Here is a 19,882-nt window from a genome sequence, read left to right on the forward strand (position 1 = left end):
AGCGGAGTAACGTAGTGTTTGCATTTGACGTTAGCTAGCGTTTCTTTGTCGGTTAATTTACGTTTTCTTACCTTCGTAGTTTGCATGTGTTTTTGAGTTTGCAAGTGTTTTTGAGTTTGCATGTGTTTTGGAGTTTGCATGTGTTTTGGAGTTTGCATGTGTTTTTTAGTTTGCAAGTGTTTTGGATTTTGCAAGTGTTTTGGAGTTTGTACGTGTTTTGGAGTTTGCATGTGTTTTTTAGTTTGCAAGTGTTTTGGATTTTGCATGTGTTTTGGAGTTTGTACGTGTTTTGGAGTTTGCATGTGTTTTGGAATTTGCATGTGTTTTGGAGTTTGCAAGTGTTTTGGAGTTTGTACGTGCTTTGTCTCTAGGGGCCACCGTACTTTTTGATCTATTGTCTCTTTTTTGGCTGGAGAATGATCCTGATTGCCAACATTGGACTCGGTTTCTTCCTTCTTTCTTGTCTCTTGCAGGGACCGCAAAGACTCCTGAAGAATGATCTTTTCATCTTCTGTTTGCTTGAGTTGTTTGCGGATTGTTGTGTTCTCCTAGTTTTTTCTCGTTACAATCTCCAGGTAGAAAGCTGTTTTTTTCCAGCTCTTCTTTTAAGTTTTGCACCTCCAAATTATTTGCCTCACAAACAGCCTCACTGAGGCAGAGTTTGACTATGAGCTCAGCGAACTCACAGAGGGCTCTTTCTTCCTGTTCTTTACGTTTTGCAACTTCCTCTTCTAGGTTTTTCTGTGTTTTGAGGAGTTGCTCGCGGAGTTGTTCGATCTCTTCCTGCTGTTTTTTAAATTGGACCTCCAACTCAGCTTCCTGAACAGTTTTCACCTCTGTAGAGTCTGTGTGCGGAGCTTCTGTAGTTTGTGTTGAAGCGTCCACACTCAGCTCTGCAGCTGTGACAGCTGTGTTGCTGTCTTGAACAGGAGCCTCACTCACATCAGGGGTGAGATTCTCCTCGGGTCTGCTTCTGCGAGCCTGTTCCAGTTGTTTTTGGAGCTCAAGAATGGTTTTCTCAGCATTTCCTCTGCAGCACTGTAGCTGCAGGCGAAGCCAATCATTTTGGGTTTTAGCCGCAGTAGCTTTGTGGTTCGTGGCTGTCATAGTGTTTTTGATTGGTTTTACTCATGTGCTGAGCCTCCTGCAGGTGGAATCTCAGTGCAGCCATTTCATCGGTCTCACTATATGGACGTCTGCCATCATTTGGCATTAAGTGAGGATTAGGCTGTGGTTGAGATGGTCCATCATTGGTTCTAAAGTCAGGCTGATGATGCACAGGCCCTCAGTTCGGTAAAAACTGTGGCTTGTACCAATGCTGCCCAGGCCCATTATTGGGGTTAAAGTGGGGATTGGTCTGATGTGGCACAGGCCCTCGATTGGGTCCAGGGTTTCTGGTTCTGGGGTTTGCATTTTTTGCTTTTTATTCTTGTTTTTACCCTTTGGTTTGGCAGATGGAGTCACCTCATTTGGTGCCTGGTTTTTCCCTCTTTGCTTTGGGTTTGGCTGCTTCGCTTTTGTGTTAGGGCGAACAGCGGCCGATGAGGTTCCTTCCTGGGGATCAAGGTTTTCCTGCACACTCTGCATTCTTCTTGTCTTTGCTCTTACAATGTACAATGAAGATTTTTGAATACGAGACGATTCCATTTTTTACGGGACGGTTGGCAACTCTAATAATTAACCTTATGAACAAAATAAAGTTCAACATCAGTAACATAGCACCCACCCAGCTGTATAGAAACTCCGTCATGCTAGCTAGCACGCAGTACGAAAAAGTCAGCACAACGAAAATAAACTCCAACTAAACTTTGTTTATATCTGACCCAGATGGACTGCAGGTTATAACTTCTTACCTGAAGTTCAGTTCACCTGACACTCTCGGACCAGCGGCCTCTTCGGGTCTCTCCTCTTGCCTCCCTTTTCCTTCATCCACCTGCTGGCCTCCACCACTTGCTAATGTTATTGAATCTGTGGAAGCGCCGCAATAGCCACCACACGAAGTAACGAATAACGAGCCTATCTAAATCCCAGTAACGAGTAACGCGTTCCTGGTTTTGGCATAATAACTAGTTACCGTGCTCGTTACCACAATAATAACGTAGTTACTGTAACGCGTTACTTAATAACACGTTAGTCCCAACACTGGAAATAGGTGAGTTTCAAAGGGCCTTCACTCAGGACAAAATAACTTATTTGCTTTCTGTGTCACACTTGCAAACTGATAATCACTGCAGGGATGCGTGCATGAGTCAATGCTGTAGAGGACACAATGATCAGGCAACGAGCTGCTGCCACAGCCGCTCCTTAAATACCTGGTCTTGATGAAGAGGAATGACAAATGTGATGGAAAATTTGTGTTTCACCTCTAACCTCTGGGTACTATTGGTATGCATTTGTAACTTTTCTTGTACAAAGTTGTATTTGTTTTTCAGTCTTCATACACTCTAACTGTAAGCTTTGCTAAAGGCCATGACACACTTCATTACCAAACTGGTGCCTACATGATGGTGAGAATTTCACTCCCAACCACTGATGAGACACGACTGCATCCACGCGACGGATATATGGAGTACACAGGACCAATTTGTACATAATAAATTGCCCGATACATTTATTTTCAGAAGAGCTATCATTACTCCTAAGCAGCTGACCGACCTCAACTGCAATTTTCACATCGCTGTGTTCATTTTGCACATTAAACTCCTTTGTACATCCATTTACACGCGACATCTGCATACCTCACTTGTCTTCCCTTACTTATTTTTGTACTTATTTATCTTTCATTATTTTAATCCTTATTTTCATCTTCGTCTTAATATCTTGTCTTATTTCTATTCTTATTTATCTTGTTCCTTCAGCCTAACTTGGCATTTGTGTATGGACAGCAAAGGAAGAATTTCATTGAACAGGGAAATGCTATTTCTTCCTTACACATGACAATAAACACTTTGAATCTTGAATTATATATAAAATTATACTATAGTTTATATATAAACTATAATATTTAAAAGAAAAAAAAAGCAAAGCTTAAGTGAGTTCGCCTGAGGCCCAGTTAATCTTACCTCCTTTATCACGAAGAGTTTATGTTCTGGAAAAATTCAAAATGTTAATCATCATATTCGGTGCTCCCAAATAAGGCACACAAGGGAGCTCTCCATACAAGCTGTTCTGATATAAGGAAGGAAGTAATGCATAGTAAATGCCACTTCCAATTACCACTTTCTGTCCGTCTAAAAATTCTTTGAACCAAGTAACAAACTTATTCTAAATAAATCTGGCCTCAGATTTATTATTTTAGTGTTTAGAAAGCCCTTCTACACATATCTGAGCAGCTTAGTAATTTTCTTTTTAGTTTCAGGAGAAAATGGTGCTCCCAACTAAGTACAGCGAGGTAAAATAAGCCAAATAACACGCTGTATTGTGGGTTGGTTACGCTGTCAACAGGTAAGCATTTTTCCAGTGATATGGGTGAAGAAAGAAACATATTTATATATAAAATTACGAACTGCAGGCAGTCTTTACCTTTCAACCTCAGGCCTGGGAGCTTGAGTGTTTTTATAGTTCCTTTGTCTAGGACTGACTCTTCTGGATAGAGATCTTGGATGTCATTTCTAATATCTGTTGGAGCCACTAATCTAGCTCGAAGTTCCAGCTATTCACTATTCTCAACACCTGATGCAGACCTTGCTAATCGGGCAATGTCTGAGTTTGTATGCTATATAGTTTGATGTCATCAGTGTAGAGGAAGCGACTGACAACTGCTCCACTCTGTAGTCAGCAGTGTTGGGCAAGTTACTTTGAAAAAGTAATTCATTATAGTTACTAGTTACTTCTTCAAAAAAGTAACTGAGTAACTGAGTTACAATATTCTAAAAGTAATTAATTCAATTCAATTCAATTTTATTTATATAGCGCCAAATCACAACATAAGTCGCCTCAAGGCGCTTCATAGATACAGAGAAAAACCCAACAATCATATGACCCCCTATGAGCAAGCACTTTGGCAACAGTGGGAAGGAAAAACTCCCTTTTAACAGGAAGAAACCTCCGGCAGAACCAGGCTCAGGGAGGGGCGGCCATCTGCTGCGACCGGTTGGGGTGAGAGAAGGAAGACAGGATAAAAGACATGCTGTGGAAGAGAGACAGAGGTTAATAACAGATATGATTCAATGCAGAGAGGTCTGTTAATACATAGTGAGTGAGAAAAGTGACTGGAAAGGAAAAACTCAATGCATCATGGGAATCCCCTGGCAGCCTATGTCTATTGCAGCATAACTAAGGGAGGATTCAGGGTCACCTGGTCCAGCCCTAACTATATGCTTTAGCAAAAAGGAAAGTTTTAAGCCTAATCTTGAAAGTAGAGATAGTGTCTGTCTCCTGAATCCAAACTGGAAGCTGGTTCCACAGAAGAGGGGCCTGAAAACTGAAGGCTCTCCCTCCCATTCTACTTTTAAATACTCTAGGAACAACAAGTAGGCCTGCAGAGCGAGAGCGAAGTGCTCTAATAGGGTGATATGGTACTACAAGGTCATTAAGATAAGATGGGGCCTGATTATTTAAGACCTTGTATGTGAGGAGCAGGATTTTGAATTCAATTCTGGATTTAACAGGAAGCCAATGAAGGGAAGCCAAAACAGGAGAAATATGCTCTCTCTTTCTAGTCCCTGTCAGGACTCTTGCTGCAGCATTTTGGATTAGCTGAAGGCTTTTTGAACATCCTGATAATAATGAATTACACTAGTCCAGCCTGAAAGTAATAAATGCATGAACTCGTTTTTCAGCGTCACTCTGAGACAGGATATTTCTAATTTTAGAGATGTTGCGCAAATGGAAGAACGCAGTCTTACATATTTGTTTAATATGTGCATTGAAGGACATGTCCTGGTCAAAAATGACTCCAAGGTTCCTCACAGTGTTACTGGAGGCCAAGGCAATGCCATCCAGAGTAGGAATCTGGTTAGATACCATATTTCTAGGCTTTTCAGGGCCGAGTACAATAACCTCAGTTTTATCTGAATTAAGAAGCAGAAAGTTAGAGGCCATCCAGGTCTTTATGTCTTTAAGACATTCCTGCAGTTTAACTAATTGGTGTGTGTTATCTGGCTTCATGGACAGATAGAGCTGGGTGTCATCTGCATAGCAGTGAAAATGTATGCTATGTCTTCTAATGATACTGCCTAAGGGAAGCATGTATAATGTAAACAGAATTGGTCCTAGCACTGAACCCTGTGGAACTCCATAATGAAAAGTAACTATTGCGTTACTTTAAAACGTTTAACCCTCTGGGGTCCAGGGTATAATTGGCCATTTTTAACTACTTTTGATTTTCCCTCCACATTTTCCCTTTAAAAACTATTTTGCATTGTTTGGTATCATTCTTTTCGGCACCACCTCACGTGTCTGAATTTACAGTTATGTTTTCATTTTGACATACTGTTAGGGGTGGGCGATATAAGCGATATACGATAGAAACGATATAAATTTGGCCAACGATAGAGATTTTGACTATATCGCTCTATCGCGATAGCGCATGTTGATGATGTCATCAAGCTGCGCCTGTTTTGGTCGAAAGCATCGCAGAGGCTAAAACCATTATCATCTGCAAATTATAGCGGGCGACAGTCATAGCAAAGAGATGAAGCACTTTTGAAATATGGGGAAAGCCAAAAACTGCGCTTCCTCCACTTCTGTAACATTGATTCATTAATGTTGAATTCTCTCGCAGCTGCTCTATTCCCATGTTGTTGCAGTATATTAATAACTAACCTCGTATTGTGGATGAATAATCTCAGTTGTTTTCCTGACTGAAGTTTGGTCCGTGTATAGCATCCTGCTTTGCGATTACATTTGTCCCTAACCACCAGAATCCCTCACGTTAACTTTTATCGAGTGGAAAAAAAGTTGCCGTTCATCCTCCAGCTTCACTGTGCTAATGTTATGCTAACATAGCTGTGTCGCTAGCAATCACGTAGCACAACATTATATTTTTTAAAAAAGTGTGTGTGTTAGTCCCCATAGGGAAATAGTTCCTCTGCATTTAACCCATTCACCCAGTGAAGCAGTGGGTAGCCACCAATGCAGCGCCCGGGGAGCAGTGTGTAGGGACGGTACCTTGCTCAGGGGTACCACAGGGTAGCCGTTCAGTGGAGTCGAACCCCCGACCTTCCGATCATGGGGCTACCACTCTACCTACTGAGCTATCCCTATATACCAGGTAGTGCAACTTCAGTAACCCTGCAAACGCCACTGCTGTTCAGTTTTCTGTCTTCATTTATGTTGGAAGTGGTAGCAGAGCTATACGTTTTAATTAGTTTCAAAAATATCTCAGTCAGAACATGGTATGAAATGTTTAGGTGTAAACTAGCGAGCTAACTTCCTGTTAACTTCTAACTCCGTTAAATTTAATACATTTTGTTTTCATGGATGCCTGGATGTAAAACTTAATTGTTACACCCGATAAAGCAGCAACGCTGATGATTTAATTAAAGATGAAAGAATGTTTAACTCTTAGTGTTCGTTTGACTTCGGGACCTGAAGGGATGGAGTTTTGGACCCAGATTACTCCGCGAAGCTCCTCACTACTAGTGATGTGTCGGTCGCGAACGAAATGGCTCTTAGAGCCAGATCTTTGACGTGAGCGCTGTGAGCCGGCTCCTTATCGCGAGCCGTGGGTTTTGTTTTGTTTTTTTTTCTCTCACCCTCTCTCTTGCACTTTTTTTCCGCTTCACTCCGCATGCCAGCCTTGTGGTTTGCGCTGGGCAGAGGGGGGAGGGGCGGTAGTTACACTGGCAGTAGCACAGGAACAGAGCAGGAGGGAGAGAGAAAGAAAGGAAGCCAGGAACAACAACGTCACATTAGAAAGGTATAGTAATCATCCACAACTATTTTCAGTTGCAGATGATAAAGGATTCAGAAAGTTTATTCATGCGGGCCCATATGACAGAGAATATGCATGTTCTTTTTGTTTTCATATTGTAATTTATATTTAATTGTGTTGTGGTTTGCAGTGTTTTGTGTTGTTTCACATTAAATTTGTTTAAAAGGAAAAAGCTGAAAATTTAAATAGTTAAAAGTTGAATTTTGACTAGTTGGTTTTTGTATTATATGATTTATTTATTACATTTTATGTGGAGTGAATGAATAAAAGTATATTTACGGTGGCCCATAGAGACAAAGCACGTACAAACTCCAAAACACGTAAAAACTCCAAAACACGTCCAAAACACAACAGAAGTGCTCCAGGATGCTAGGGCGCCGTGTTGAGCTTTTGTTTCCTAGTGGCTACACAAGCCAGCAAGTACCAATGACCGGATTTGGTGTGTGGTAGTAACAGGTAAATTAACTTTTTTTTTTAAAAATTATTTAAATATATATGAGTGCTTGTGTATAAATACACAAACAATACACATATGCTTTCAATTGTGTAATTTAAGTGATCTAGGTAGCTCTGTTTTGGAAGTTCAGTTAAAGCTAGAAATGTGTTTTGGAGTTTGTACGTGCTTTGGAATTTGTACGTGCTTTGTCTCTGGGGCCACCACATATATTTATATATAAACATATATAAATAAAACCACTTTTTTTTACATTAGTAATTCCTTTTGTGCATAATTTTATATTATTGTTAATAATAAATTAATTAAAGCAACAAAAAAACCTGAAGAGCCGGTTTAGAGCCGAAAGAGCCGGTTCTCTAAAAAGAGCCGGAAATCCCATCACTACTGGGGAACACCTGGCACAAGGATGCACCACGGTAAGAACCTGGTTGAGGCAGATGGCCCCGCCCTCCCTGAGCTTGGTTCTGCTGGAGGTTTCTTCCTGTTAAAAGGGAGTTTTTCCTTTCCACTGTCACCAAAGTGCTTGCTCATAGCAGGTCATCTGATTGTTGGGTTTCCCTCTATAGGTATTTTTGTAGGGTCTATCTTAAAATATAAAGCACCTTGTGGCAACTATTGCTGTGATTTGGCGCTGTATAATAAAATTTAATTGAACTGAATCGGTAGAGGAACTGTGATCTTTTGAGTGATTATTAAGGAAATGTTTGGCTTGAGTCCTGCCATCCATGTTGATGCAACTTTCCCTCGAACCACCACTTACTACCTACCTAATAATTGTTGCAGACCATCTACACCCTTTTATGGAAACGGTTTTCCCCGATGGCTGTGGCCTTCATTGTTTGCCAGTAAATTTTTGGTTTCATTTTAAAATTTTAGTTTTAACTCTTACATGGTGACGCTCCCCATTATATCTCTGACCTGCTGAAACCTCATGCTTCTTCTCGTGCACTTAGGTCTTCAGGCCTGAGGTTGCTGTTGACTCCATGTACTAGGCTCAAACACATGGCGATCGGGCTTTTCAGGCAGTGGCACCAAGGTTGTGGAATTCTCCTCTACTCCCTTTATGCTGTACAGACTCCACTGAATCTTTTAAAAAACAGCTGAAGACATTTCTATACAGACAAGCTTTTAATTAATGTGTAGCACAGAGGTCTAGTGGCATCCATGCCTCAATGACAGCAGCAAAAGGGGGACCAGGACCAAAATTAGGCTGGTGGCTGTAATGTCATGCATGATCGTATGGAACGCCAGGACTGCCATAATGAATTAATTAAATACACCATTAAATAATTAATTAAATGTGGCAATAATTAATTAAAATTGGAATTAATTAATTAAATAAATAGTTATGATATATGTAATTAATTAATTATTGACACATTTAATTAATTATTTATGTATTTCACATTTTAATTAATTATTGACACATTTAATTAATTAATTATTGACATATTTAATTAATTATTTATGTATTTCACATTTTAATTAATTATTGACACATTTAATTAATTATTGACACATTTAATTAATTATTGACACATTTAATTAATTATTTAATGATATATTTATTTATTTCATTTTGGCAGTCCTGACGCCTGGCTCTCATCATGAAATAATTTTATCTGTCAGCCTCACCCATCAAACTCAGGGGGCGGGGTTAACGCTGATCGAGTCAAAACCATTGCTTTGGCCTGGTGGCCATTGTTTCTAGCACACAACAACCGGCATGTGGAAGCTAACAGAACTGAGCTTTGAAAAACCCTGTTTGTGTGTTACCAAATACCGTTTTAATATTTTTTTAGCCGAGAATGTAGTGGTTTAATCTTCATGTGTCTGGTCGGTTTGTCAAGATACAGCCTCTTTGCAAAAGTGTTTCGATGATTTCGGAGATGTCGTCCCAGTCTCACGGCAAAGCGTGGGATAGACCCGCTCGCCTCGCAAGCAATCCCACCGACAAAGCGCAGGCCCCGGTACACAGCTGTAGTAACCCCCGCTGACTTCTTTTACTGAGGTTATATTTATCGGTGTTTTATTTCCTGATGTTCTTATGTGTCCTACGTGTTTCAGTCGCCAATTCTGAATTATAACTAACATTAAAAACATGTTGTGGTGGGGCGTGGTCTGCGGGGCCGTGCGGACGCACCTGCACGGCATCCGCAATCACGCCCGCCGTGTTAAAACACGGGGACTCAGGGGTTGGTGGTGGTGTGGTGTGATGTGAATCAAATAAAGTTGGCTCTGAACGTCGCTCTGTGGTCCCGCCGTGCCTTATTCATGCCACATTGGTGCCGAAACCCAGGAGGCGGCATGGCGGGTACCTACCAGAGCCAGGAAAGGAAAGAGCTGGCCGAGATGGTGGCCGAAATAGCGGCCACCCAGCGGAAGCAGGCGGCGGAGGTGCGTCGCCAACAGGAGGAGCTGCGGCAGGAGAGCGAACGCCACCTGGGGAAGATGGCAGAGCTGGCAGCGCTGCTCTGGGCCTGGGCGCCACCCCCACAAGTGTGTCTCGAGGACAGTGGAGGAGCCGTGTGGGTCACCTCGGCAGCCGGAGGTGGTGGACGAGCCACGCGGGGGTCCGAGCCTGCCGGAGGAGGAGGAGGAGCAGCAGCCGGGTGAAGGGCTGCTCCTGCCGGGAGCGGTGGAGGAGCCGCTCCAATCGGAGGCCGAGGACGAGGCGGGCGAGGGTCTACACCTGCCGGAGGCAGAGGAGTCGCTCCACCCGGAGGGGGGCGAGGGGCGGTGCCTGCTGGGGGCGGAGGCGCAGTGCGGGGAGCCGCTCCAAACGGGAGTGGCGGAGGCGGTGGCGGAGCAGCTGTGCGGGGAGACGGAGGTCCCTGCTCCAGGGCAGCCTGTGCAGCCGGAGTTGGAGGCAGAGGAGCGGGACAGCCCCGCTAGGCCGGGGATCGGCGGGCTGGCTAGTCCAGCCTCGCTGCCACCAGTCGATTCTGCGCGCCTGGCGTCTGCCCAGCCGCCTGTGTGCAGGAGCACACGGCCATGCCGGTGGGGCCGTGTCCGCTTGCTACGCGGCCGACCTCCGGACCAGCTTCGTCGTTGCCGCTGGATGCGCGGGCGGCCACCAGAACGGACGCTTCCCCGTCGCTTGGTCGGGGGCTGGGGCGCCGATGTGTAGGGGCCGAGTCTCGCCCCAGGTCGCGGGGGGGAGTAGGTTTGGCCGGATCACTCCCCGGCCTCAATCGGGCGATGGGGGTATGTGGTGGGGCGTGGTCTGCGGGGCCGTGCGGACGCACCTGCACGGCATCCGCAATCACGCCCGCCGTGTTAAAACACGGGGACTCAGGGGTTGGTGGTGGTGTGGTGTGATGTGAATCAAATAAAGTTGGCTCTGAACGTCGCTCTGTGGTCCCGCCGTGCCTTATTCATGCCACAATGTTTAAGGAGGAGAGAGAGCAAATCTGTTTAACATCTGATCTTTGGGTTTTTGTTCAGTAATCAGCGTGACCTGTGTATAAACACATAAAAGAGATAACGTTGGTGTTTCCGTCATGTAGTAACTGCTGGCTTTAACTGTACAAAGGTTGTTCGACACTATGAAACACATACAGACTTCATGATGTTCGGCTAATATTTTTATTGTGAATATTAATCATGCTGACCTCGCTCTGTACACCACGCAGCGAGGTCAGCATATCCACGATATCCTCAGCTCCATGAGTTTCCCAGCTGACTATCTAACTGCCAACTATTCCAGAGACGTGAAAATATACAGCATAAAGAAAAGTGTAAGAGACTCAGCAGCAGATTAGAATTACAGTTATACATTTAATAAATCACCAAATGAATCCAAGAAACGAGCAAACCTGTTCCGACAATTTGAATTTGTATTCCCTCAGCTGCAGACTCGCTGCTGTTTAAATGTTTGAAAAGGAAGATTAGATATAAACAAACGTCAAACATAGACTCAGTCTGCCTTCACATTTGATATGAGGCCAGCACGTATAGTGGCCTCAGCAGGCTATTACTGAAATACACGTGCTATATCATAAACTATGATATAAACAGGGAGGTCCTATTAACATGTTTAGTTTTAAAGGACACCTTCCTGCCTTTAGTCTCATTCATGAGCAGTATTCGTTTTTTTCTAACATCCAGAAGTCTGCACAATGTGTTTCATAGTTTGTAACAAGCCTTTGACAGGTAAACATAACATGACCGAAAAAGCAAAAAAAAAAAGAGAGAGAGAGAGAGAGTGTTGATATAAGAAGAGAAAATTCTCTCAATTATGGAGACAGGCAAATGGTTCATTTATGTTTGATGTGTGTTTATTCCTCCTTAAATATCGTCGGTGAAGTTCGCCATGCACGTCAGATTTTCCTGCGCATTTTTATACCTCTGCCAACAGAGAGAGAAAAAAAATCACATTCTAACAGACAGCTGGTGCTTAGAATACAGTTGAATAACTATTAAAAAACAGATGATATTTAGATGATAGTTCAGTCTAACACATGTGCCAGTGAACCATTAAACGTCTGTGAAACTATGCAGTTATGAAACGTAACTTTAACCTCAGCCAAACCGATTTGCTCAGTTGTAAATAAAACAGCGAAGTAAACGTGACCCGACAGACAGAACCTGAGTGAATGAAGTCCAGCGTTTAACCACTGAGAGCTAAAACTCAGCTGAGGTTTGAAAGCTGTGTGCCGGTGATTGGACATCAGCCGCTGATGAAGCTGTTCGCCTATAAAGTGCTCTGTAAGGAAACGAGCTCCAGCAGCTCTGCGCTCGGGGAAAACACTATATTTACTTATCTTGTGCAGAAAAATGCGCTGACATTGCTTTATATCGAGCACCGGCTGCCCAGTTAAACTGTGACTATCACCAGGTAACGTAGGCGTGTTTCTTGAATTAGCAGCAGGTGTTAAACAGCTGACAGATGAGGAGGAGGATGCATGCAGGTAAACTGAGGGTCTGCTGAGCTGATCGCTGGTTTCGTGAGAAAAATGTCAGCTCGTTCTTTATGTTACAGAAGCACAGAGACACAAGACCAGGCGGAAAGAGACGATCGTTTGGTGAAAATGAGAATCTGCGAATGCAACATGTGGAACACGGAGAGTGGAATATGTAAACAAACCGGTTAATGTACCCCCTCGGTGCGCTCTGCATGCTAACTGTTAGCAGAGCTAGTGAAATCTCTGAAAACATCTGAGCACTTTTGCAAGCATGTTCTATGTTGACAACCTGACCAGACATACGGCGCGACATTCGCGGCTAAAACACTGTTAAAAGTGTAGCTGGTGACAGAAAAACGGGGTATTTTAAAACTACACCACCACCATTGCTGCCTGTGATTTGATCTGCATTCTGGGATAACTGGCTGCCCCAAGTCTACACAAGCAATCGATTATCTAGGATCGACCTGTTTTGACTTACTTTGCACGGCAACCAATCAAATGTTAGAGAAGCTGCATGGGCAGCGTTAACCCCGCCCCCTGAGTTTGATGGGTGAGGCTGACAGATAAAATTATTTCATGACGAGAGCCAGGCGCCGGGACTGCCAAAATGAAATAAATAAATATATCATTAAATAATTAATTAAATGTGTCAATAATTAATTAAATGTGTCAATAATTAATTAAAATGTGAAATACATAAATAATTAATTAAATGTGTCAATAATTAATTAATTAAATGTGTCAATAATTAATTAAAATGTGAAATACATAAATAATTAATTAAATGTGTCAATAATTAATTAATTACATGTGTCATAACTATTTATTTAATTAATTAATTCCAATTTTAATTAATTATTGACACATTTAATTAATTATTTAATGGTGTATTTAATTAATTCATTATGGCAGTCCTGGCGTTCCATATGATCGGTGTGTGCGTCTATAATGTGACTTTTATACTCTCAAACATTTACACCTAAAGTTCACTAGGGAGCAGTGTAGGCAAAGAAAATGGTGCTGCTGAGTCAAAGTGTTTTCGTTTCTTGCTTTCATTTTCAGCCATAGTTTAGTTTGTTTCTGTCTGGACTTCTGTTTTTACCTTCTCTACACAAGTTCTGTAAATGTGGTCGTTACTTCTCTCCAATAATTTTCTGGGGAAATATCTGCACCGTCCAGTGTTTAAAGATGCTCAAGATATGTTAATGCTATAGTTATCACATATGTAACAGTTTCTATAGTTCTAAAGAAGAATGAAAGATGCATGTCTAACGTCTCAAGTCAGGTGAGGTGAATGAATACAGCTGCTATTGTCGGAAGGTTGTTGGATTTGTTTCTCTTCAGTGTATTAATAGATCGCTCACACCACTAGTTCCTGTGTCGTTGCAGCACATCTGCTGCCACTTCCAGCAGGTTGAATAAATGCTTTGTTTTGCCTATAACCTGACCATTATCTGTTTGGTACAGCTTCAGACGGACAGGGTGTCGTCTGTGTACATACAAATTTGTCTTAGAACACAAAACTGTGTTTATAGAGGACTAAAATGTGCATGAACATGAGGGTGAACATAAAAGAAGAGGTCATGAGAGAGAAGGAGGGTTTTTTCACTCTTTTGCAGATTCGTTACTGCTGCTCATCAAAACCGAAGCCTGGGAGTCTTGGTAACTCCACAACAGTTCGATCATTGTTTTGACGACAGTAACACCCCCGTACATTCCAGCATTGGCTGCTGGACCTGAAGTCATGTCAGTTAAATGTAGTTTTCATAAATGCACCACCCAGAAACAAATGTCTCCCTCCTTCCAGGATATTACAGCTTCTGTTTGGCTAATCAAACACTAAGCCTGTCATGAGCTGGCAAGAAAAGGAAGTGACAGGATACTCGTACTGTGAAAGAGATCCATTTTTCACCCAGTTAATGGACGGCTTTTAGAACCGCAGTCATGACATTCATGTACAGTACTTCCCGTTTGTTTCCAAATGCCATGGCAACGCTTGAGCAAAGAATAAAATGTGTGGTTGGTTGTCAGTGCCAGACAGACGGGAGAGGAAATACGTTATTTTTTTCTTTTGACATTTTAGTGAATGAGATGTTTAAGGCTTGAGAGAGAGAGCACTCTGAAATGGATAGAGATGCTTTCTTCGTAAACATGAAATAACTGTTGATGAGTGAGTATAGGGGTGGGATTTAATAAGTTTTCTTCGTCCCACTCCTTTTTCAGGCAATTTTTGTTTTTTGTTTTGTGCATTTTATGTTCAATATAGGTATTTGTTGTGCCTGAAAATGAACAAATAAATGAAATGAATAATACTAATTTACAACTTTTTAAAAATAAATATTATTTCTGGACTCTATTGGAGTAGCTTTACATAATTCATATGCATCATATACGGGCCTCTTAGACTAACTTATGATGGACTAAGGTTGCTGTCCTCATTTTACTTCCCACAACTAATCATGCAATCCTCTCTGACTGCTTTGAGCAGGTCTTACTGTTCCGTTTGAGTGGTTCAGATCATATATCACTGACAGGAAATTCTTCTTCACCTGTGGAGATCAGGTGTCAGTCGAGACACTTCCTGTGGTATTGCGCAGGGCAGTTGTTTTGGTCTGCTACTTTATCGGACAACATAATATCTGTTGCCATAGTAGCAGAGCTATATGACTCTGTAGCTGCAGATGACAAAGACTACTAACTTCTCTAACTCCCTGTTTAACTGACATTAGCCAGTAGCTGACCAAAAACTTTGCAAAATGTTAGGAACACGGAATGGAAATATATCTGAGGCATGCGGGCTCAATAATCCAATAAGGATTCACGAGTGGGAGAAAATTCTCCCACTGAAAATGTTATGTCCATATGGACAGCTTCAGTTTCTGGGAGTCTTCTACTTGGTCTAAAACCCAAACATAAACTGATCATTTATGAGTTAGGAAAATTAGCTAACGGGGTAAAACCACAAATTAGTAGTCTTGGAGATATTTCACGTAGTGACTTAAGGGTTAAACACCACTTTAATTTCACTACCAAGGCAGTCTTTCTGAATCGCAATGAGTTTGTTCTTGTATTTATTTCTAGAAAGCTGGATAACTGCAACATTATTTCTGGTGCAGCTTATTCAGAACTGCCACGTTACACACAACTACATGACTAAACAAATAATAGCGAGCACATCACTGTAGTTTCAGCAAAATAGGATTTTTCCAGTATCCTACAGAATTGATTTTAAGTACTCTTACACATATACAGAAGTCTAAATGCTCAGTTTGTCACTTTATATCCCAACTCACCCTCTCAGATCCTCCACTGCCAAACATTTAAGACATCAAATAGGGTCATGCCGTCTCGAATCAGCATATTTCTAGAACATTTTCTGCTCAAATGTGAGAGCAGAAAACTAAAACTGTTATACTCTAAAGTTTGGACAAATATGATGATTTCTATATATATATATATATATATATATATATATATATATATATATATATATATATATATAGCACGAAGGAGGAAAACATGAAGCTGGAGATGTACCAAGGGCTCAGAGATTAACTCGAGAAGATGTGGAGGGTGAAGACAACAGTGGTCTCAGTGGTAATCGGAGCACTCGGTGCAGTGACCCTGAAGCTGGGCATGGTGGCTCCATCAGATCCCAGGAACAACATCTGAGATCTCTGTGCAGAAGAGCCTCAAGCTCCCAACCCTCTGGTAGAAGACCCGAGCTTGTAGGATAAAGACCGCCTGAAGGGGCAAGAGGGGAATTTTGATCTAATTTATAAACACATATTAAATGGTCCATTGATACACTCAGGGAATTTTTTCACCCATCTGCCCATCTGCAGCATTTTTGAACATGCATATCCCGAAAGCGACTAAATATGAAAACCAGAAGAGATTTCTGTAATTTAGTACAGATATATAAATAAATATTTCAGTCTTGGCTGCTTGGGAAAGAAACAAAAAGACATTAAAGCCGCCCTGTAAGGTCCCATTTTTGAGCACATTTCCTTAATAAAACAAAAAAAGGTTAATCATAGTGCACACATAGTTTTCTTTGCTTTCAGAGTGACTGATTCTATCATGTTCATTTTTGCACAATACAGAATTCTTGAGTTCTTTCCAAAATGTTATGTGTAACCAATGAATAAATGAATGATCCTTTCCTGCTCAGTCCTATAAAAACTACATTTGTTATCATTTAGAAATCTCAACACATTCACGTGTTCTATTTTTTTTTTTTTAGAACCAATTCCTTAATTTTGTTTTTAGCTACAGTTTCTAAATGAACAATGTCTATAAATTGCTTGTGTTAATAATTTGGTGTCATACAGTTAAATACTGAGTTTTTCTTTCAGTTCTGGACCAGCGCTCTGTGTGCCTGAAGCTTTAGTTAGCATCTTCAGTAGTCGTAGTTAGAAGACTTTGTGGAGTGTGAGGAGGAATAGAAAGACATTTTAATTTATCTAACATGTGGCACTGTGTGTCCACTGTTTTTATTTAATTTTTAGCTTGGAAAACATAAATCACTGTGCGTCGAATAGTTGAAATGGGTACGTGTGCGTATTTGAGTGTGTATGGAGGCAATGTGTCTGCTTTTCTGTGGAAAATTTCCCAGAGTGGTTTTGACTGTCATTTTTTCCCCAGTGCTCATTTTCCAGAGCTGAACTTCAGCAGAGGCCTGTGTTGGAGCTGTGGACTCAGTTTCAGATGAAGCTCGGGGAGATGACTACACTTTTTTTTTTTTATTGACGTGTCAGTCGTCACCTCCTAATCGACACTCATAACAAACCTTTGAACTTCATCAACTTGCCTATATTTAGATGCTCACAGATGTTACACAACGAGTTTGAGTGTATTATGCCTGAAGTTGAGACTGTGTTAATAAGAAAATAACGATGTGTTGAAGTGTACTAGATGTTTAGAGGTTATGTCAATAAAAGAGCAGCTGTCCTCCTTCAATAGTAGATTCACTATTGTGTAAGATGCATACATAGGCCTGTCTAATACTAATACAATTTATTACTATGCAATAATGTCTGACTCTGCAGTTCATGACCTCACTTTTTATTGTTTTACCACCTTTCAGCTTGTGGTTCTGGTTTTTGCTACGCCATAAACCTCTCTGTGATTCGTTTTGTTGTTTGCACACACGTCAGTATCTTTCTGCAAACTGCAAATGCTGTTTACGTTCTGAGCTGAAACTTGGAGAAATGCAGAAAGTAAAAACTGAGCCTTACCACTGCAACCTGTTGGTCTGGGGCATGGCTTATGTCAACAATCTCTGTGTGTTGCATTGCACTCTTCACAGTTTTCACTACTGCTTAGTGAGCAGTTTCCAGACAAGTTGGCATCTCCTGAGGCGATCTGACCAAAAGGACCAAAGCACGGTTTTCATTGCAGCTTTGTATATCTTATTGTGACTGTGTGCTAGCTGCTAGAAACCTCCAGCAAATGACTCAAGGTAGACAAAGACAGCAACTGACTGTTGAAGATTTTACAGTATTTAAAAAGAAATGGCAAAAGTTAGTGAAAGTGCAAAATGAAAGAAGAGGAAGAGTAATCATTAGACTTTATGCAGAGTTTGTGGATAGCTGGAAAGCAGACAAATATGGTGATATTGATTTCAGATTACAGACAATGTTTGAAAAATTTCTTTAATGAAAAAAACATTCTTGCTTTATTGTCACATGATAGAAAAAATTAGATAATACGGCCAATAACGAGTGTCTTTTCTGGTAGTTTTTCACTAGTAACTAGTGCGGATGTTTAGCCATTGGAACAACTGGTGTGTGGTGTTCAGTATCATTTTAGGTTATGCACAAGGCCATTAGTGTAAATAGTCTATAATAGTAGTATTATAATAAAACTTCAAATAACAATTAAAACCTAGTTACAAAATAAACGATAATCACTGTGGTTATATCGTCACCTGTTGAGTTTAGCATGCACTTAAAGGTACTTTCATTATATTTCATGCGGAGACTTTAAAACAAATCCAAAAAACAAGATCTCACGATGGCGTCCTCGTTTGCACGAGGAAAATGAATGCATGATATAATCTTTCAAGCATCCCACAGTCAGAGATAATCAAACCTAGTTTTGAGCATGCAGCTGAGCTGAAGGTTGGAGGAGAAAGAATAATTAGTTGCAGCTCTCTGACATCACACAACTCCTGCAAAAAAAACCCACACTGCTTCCTGTACTGGCCCTGTGCATTTTCCCTCATGATTACTCTCACAAATCTTCACATATTTTTCTGCGTCACGGGCTAAATGAACATGAACACTTAACAGGGCGTCACATCCATCCTCGGCTGCAGGTGCCGTGTGATTATTTCTCTGGAGGGAAACCTAGCTCGATCTGAGTAAGACCTCTGTGTGGTTCCTGGCAGAGTGGCCTCTCGGATTCCTCAGCATGAAGACGCTGAGCTCCAAAAGACTCCTTGCTGAATGTAAACCGAAAGCCTTTCAGAAACTCAGATTCAGCCAACCACATAACCCCCTTAAGGCAAGCCAGGCTGCACTCGGACTGAGCAGAGAAAGAACTATTGTGTACGTCTCTTTTACAGCGTACTTGGAACAAAATGAACCAGCTAAATTGTTCGGAAGAATTCATTGAACATTTTGGTATTAAAGTTTGGTTAGAAGGATACAGTACTATCTTTGTTTTACTTGATTTATGGGAGTCAAACTGAAATTAAAACAATTAAGTCTGACCCTGGAGAGCTTTTATTGCCAGGCCTTAAGTTAGACTGACATAACGTCTTGTGTAATGGTGGGATTTGTGCATGTGTGTATACACTAAGAGTTTTAAAACTAGTGTCCCAGATTATTATGACAGGTAGCTGCTGAAGCATGAGCGTGTGAAACCCTCACGGAAGTCCCCCTGTCAGTGTTACATAACCCAGGGAGACGCAGAGCCTCACATAAAGAGGATTTATTCTCTTAAGCACAGAATGAGCAAACAAAGCCAACTGATTTATCGCCACATAACAATAACAGAATCAGACCCTCATTAGTTTTACAGCCATAAACTGTAAGGGTGTAAATATAGGAAAATGAATTCCTGCAAGCTCTGACAGGACCACAAGCAGAATGATAAAGGTAATGACTTGGCACCTGCACAGTGGGCAGAGATGAGCCTGTATTTGACCCTTCTAACACAGAGATGTACTTTAAATCGTGTGTTGACATGTGGGTAAACAAGGCGTCAATATGTGACCGGCTAAAGTCGTACTTTTTTGTTTCCTGAAACTCCAAAACTTGCAAAAAACAAACAAACAAACAAACAAAAACTTATTAAGGGTTATTTTACTGTTTGTGTTTTACAACCTTTTAACCTGAAGATGTCACTGTCTATAAATAGTCACTTGTAACACACGGTAAATGATTAAACTCGTAATAAAACTCTGTGCGGTTTACAAGAACTCGGTGATCGATCTCAATCCACACAGCGTCACTGCCACGGTCTAAAGTCGCCAACACTAAAAGGGGGGTGGATTTCCCTGTCTGACTGAGCAGGTCATACCCCCAGGCTTGTGAAATGGGTGTTTTCCCCCTCGTGACTGAGATATTTACCAGAACATGGTAAACTGTTTGTTTGCAGTTTATGCTTTTGAAAATGTTCAATAAACTT

The sequence above is a fragment of the Astatotilapia calliptera genome, chromosome 20 (genome assembly GCF_900246225.1).
Source record: "Astatotilapia calliptera chromosome 20, fAstCal1.2, whole genome shotgun sequence".
Lineage (NCBI taxonomy): Eukaryota > Metazoa > Chordata > Actinopteri > Cichliformes > Cichlidae > Astatotilapia > Astatotilapia calliptera.